The following is a 4,087-nucleotide window of genomic DNA, read 5'->3' as shown; positions in this document are numbered from 1 at the left end:
TAGTTCCTAAACAGGACCATATAAGACCGTCCAAATCTCAACTGACTGAAAAATAAAGTACAAGTGCCCTTCATTTGGCACACAGCTCACTAATCACATACACAATCTCCTCAAAAATATGGAATAAAAACGGAGGAGTTAGACGGTCACAAACTTCCTTTTTTTTAATACCGTCTAAATGAATCAACTGATACAAATCAAATATTTTTTCAACTTTTTTTTTTCTGACATTTTTTCATTTTTCTTTCCTTTTTTTTTGGCTTTTTCTTGACGTTTTTTTCTTTTTTTTTTCAATTCTTTTTTTTTTCTTTCCTCCTTCCTTTATTTACACCAACTCCAATCAAAATGATACGGGCCAAACTGCAGACGGAAAATCATACCACAAAAGACATACTAAACTAGCTTGACTAGGCATGCTCAGTTTGGGATGTAGCTAATGGGTCATAAAGGCAAGTTTTGGCTTAAGTGGAGCTAAATGGGTGAAAAATATAAGAAAAGGGGAAAATTTGCAAGCACCTCCCTGCATGTGACACCGACCACAAACCTGAATGTTTGAATTTGACAAGAAATCGAATGTCATAAAAGTGAAAAAATGATGAACATGCTATGCAAGGAGTACTACTCTCAATTCCTAATGAACTGGTCATGATTATCACCAGTTATGGCTCTAAATATCATAAATTATAAAGTAGGTTGCCAATTTATCAGGTCAAGTCTAAACAGTCAGCTATATTTGAACAAAAACTCGTAGACTATGCGTATGACAAAGCTAATAACTATCAATAGAAGTGCAAGGCTCAAGTAAAATGACAAGTTATAGTGCAATTTCATCACGGAAATCTACCGTTCCGACTCAACCTATATGCAAAAATAAACGTGAATATTTTTTGAATTTTTGAAATTTTTCTAATTTTTTTGGTTTTTTAAATTTAAATGAAATAAATACAAATGCAAGCTGAAGATATAAATGTGAATGCAAAACAAATGCAAATGCAGACTCAAAAGGATGCAATACCCTCCCCAAACTAAAACGGACAACGGCCTCGTTGTCCTCCAGCATACACCAGGAGATATATACAGGGGAACGGGAAAATACAACCAATAAAGAATGAAAAACAATAAAATAAAAAGGAGACAAAATAAATAAAAGAGCGAGAATAGACATACAAAACACGAACTTCCCCAAACCAGCCAGAAAACTGGGGAAGTGAGTAGACTAGCAGCTACTCGTCAGCCTCCTCCGTCACGTCCTCCACCGTCACGGTGTAGTCCGGGTCCACCTCCTGCTCTCTCCAGTTTTAACATCATCGCTCCCACTTTGACTGACATTAATTGCACAATAACCATTGACAGCTCCTTCATTATTTTCATCTGTACCTGCAGCAAGGAAAACAGACGAACTTTCCTCCTTTTTGCTCTCAACCTGAGGCGGAGGGATCACGATAGTAGCACAATATTCCAAATCTTCATTTGGAGTGTCAATAGGAGGGTCAGTAGAAGAGAGGGCATTGCAAGGCTGAGCTTGCATGGAAGCCCTTCGGGACTTAGACTGATGGAATATCAATTCCTCGTCCCCAACCTGGAAAGTCAATATCTTGCCCTCGACGTCTATCACTGCACGGGCAGTAAATAAAAATGGTCTCCCTAAAATAATAGGGGTATGGGCATCTTCGGGGATGTCAAGTACAACGAAGTCAACGGGAATAAAGAACCTCCCGATCTTAACAGGTATATCTTCTATGACACCTAGTGGCCGTGATATACTACGGTCGGCCATCTGAACAATCATATTTGTGCAATTAAACTTGGTCAAACCAAGTCTCTTAGCCAGAGACAGCGGTAAGACACTCACGCTAGCGCCAAGATCGCATAACGCGTTATCAATCAAGTGGGTACCAATATGACACGGAATCGAAAAACTACCCGGGTCTGACTGTTTAGGAGGTAACTTATTCTTTTAGGGTCGTCCCTACCTCGGTCAAAGCTACCGTCTCATGATCATTAATGTGCCTGTTACGCGATAAATTTTCTTTCATAAATTTAAGGTAAGAGGGTACCTGTGTCAGCAATTCGGTGAATGGCATAGTGACTTGCAAGCTTTTCAGGAGTTCGGCAAATTTGCTGAATTGTTGATTAGCCTTAGTATTCTGCAAACGCCTCGGGAAAGAAACCGTGATGGGTATCTCGAGCCCTTTGTTCCTCTCTTCCAATGTATCGGCCGGATCAAGCTCTAAATCCTTCGATCGAGACTTCTTTCCTATCGAACGTGGTCTTTCAGGTGATTTTTCACTCGATCGAGCACTAGCAGGCTCTCGATGGAGTTGTTCTTTATCAGCATTACTCGATCGACCAAAAATATCATTCGATCGAGCAGATTCTTCAGAAAATTCACTCGATCGAACAGTTTTATTTACTCGATCGAGCTCTTCTTTTTCCTGTTCACTCGATCGAGTAGAAATTCCACTCGATCGAACACTTTCTTCAACATTTTTACTCGATGGACCCCTAGAAATTAGTCGATCGAGTACTTTCTTTGTCGTCAGCTCTTTTTCTTCAACAGAACACTGTTCATCAGCAGTAATTTCCTTCCTCGGGTCTGATTTCGGTCCTTCATATGAATAACCGCTCCTCAAATTAATTAAATTCACCGTCTCATGTGGATTCTTATCGGCTTGTGACGGTAAATGTCCCGGTTTCCTTGTGGACTGGTTCGCGGCTAACTGGGCAACTTGAGTTTTAAGTGCCTTGATAGATGCATCTTTTTGTTGATCACTTAGCTGCCACTGCTTTGTCAAAGACTGCAACATCTTCTTCAACTCACCTATCTCACTTACCCCACCAGAATATGATGCACCTTGATTAGGTGTAGGAAAGGAAGGAGGCTTCTGAAAGCCTTGTTGAGCCTTATGAGGAGGGACATATGGCTGCTGCTGCGGAGGAGGAGGGGTAGGATTGAGCACATTTTGACTTGTCCACCTCAAATTGGGATGGACTGCCCCTTAGTTATTATAATAGGAACCCCCTCCTTGCCTGCATTGTTGAAAAGCAAGGACCTGTTCCTTCTCTATAAGACAGCCAACAGCAGTGTGACCGTCGTTGCTCCCACACCTCTCACATGTGACAGTCTCCCCTCTAGTAAGCAAATGAACCGTCTGAGGCTCCCCAGCAGAATGCAACTCCAACTTATCAAATCTAGTATTCATGGCTTCCAGCTGAGCCACAACTTGCTTATCGACTACATGAAATGTTCTAATACCATCCCTCGGGTTTTCATACTCAGCACAGTGGTCGCCATCTCTTCAATAAGGGCCCATCCCTTATCATCGTTAGTGTTCTTTTGGAATCTTCCATTGGATGATGCATCAAGTATGGCTCTGTGATCATCGTATAGCCCATTGTAGAACTGATTAGACAAAAACCACGGATCAAAACCATGGTGAGGAAGAGACCTCACCAACCTCTTGAAACGGCACCATGTTTCATAGAAAGTTTCATCAGGTGCCTGCTTGAAACTAGTGATTTTTGCCCTCAGCTGATTAGTGCGCTGCGGAGGGAAATACCTCTTATAAAAAGCAAGATCAAGGGTCTCCCAGTCTGTGACCCCTGCGGTCGTGCAGTCCAAATCAGTTAGCCACTCCCTGGCTGAGTCAGTCAAAGAAAAAGGAAACAGCACCTCCTTAATCTTGTCTTGAGTTACCCCCTTTGTGGCGGGGTTAGTAGAACAGTAGTCCGTAAAGACCTCCATATGCTTCCTTGGGTCCTCACCTGCCACACCTCTAAAGAGATTTCTCTCCACCAGATTGATATAGGACGGACGGATGTCAAAAGTATTCCCATCCTCAGTCTGGAGATTGAAACCTTTAGGAATAGATGATGCTTTAGGCTCCGAATGACTTGCAATATTTGGCATCTTTACTTGTTGGTTTACAGAACTGAAAGTGTCTTCTTCAAAAGATGGATTTTTTGTAAATAGGAAATGCTGAAGTTCGGGTTCGAAAGTACTCAAGGCTTCCTTTCGTGATTCTCTTTGCAGACGGAGTCTATGCCTGAACAGTCTCTCTAGTTCAGAATCAGCTGAAACTAACTC

The 4,087-nt window shown here is 41.8% G+C and overlaps 1 non-coding gene across 1 annotated transcript; it reads left to right on the top strand.

The window, feature by feature from the left end:
* The first annotated feature begins 3,428 nt into the window (after positions 1 to 3,428).
* Positions 3,429 to 3,534, top strand: LOC141635712 (small nucleolar RNA R71). The gene has a single exon (XR_012540378.1). It is a non-coding gene; the product is annotated as a small nucleolar RNA R71 (small nucleolar RNA).
* The last annotated feature ends 553 nt before the right edge of the window (positions 3,535 to 4,087 follow it).

Source organism: Silene latifolia, chromosome Y (assembly GCF_048544455.1).
Source record: "Silene latifolia isolate original U9 population chromosome Y, ASM4854445v1, whole genome shotgun sequence".
Lineage (NCBI taxonomy): Eukaryota > Viridiplantae > Streptophyta > Magnoliopsida > Caryophyllales > Caryophyllaceae > Silene > Silene latifolia.
Note: the sequence above shows the minus strand (reverse complement) of the source record. Positions and strands in the feature narration are given on the sequence as shown.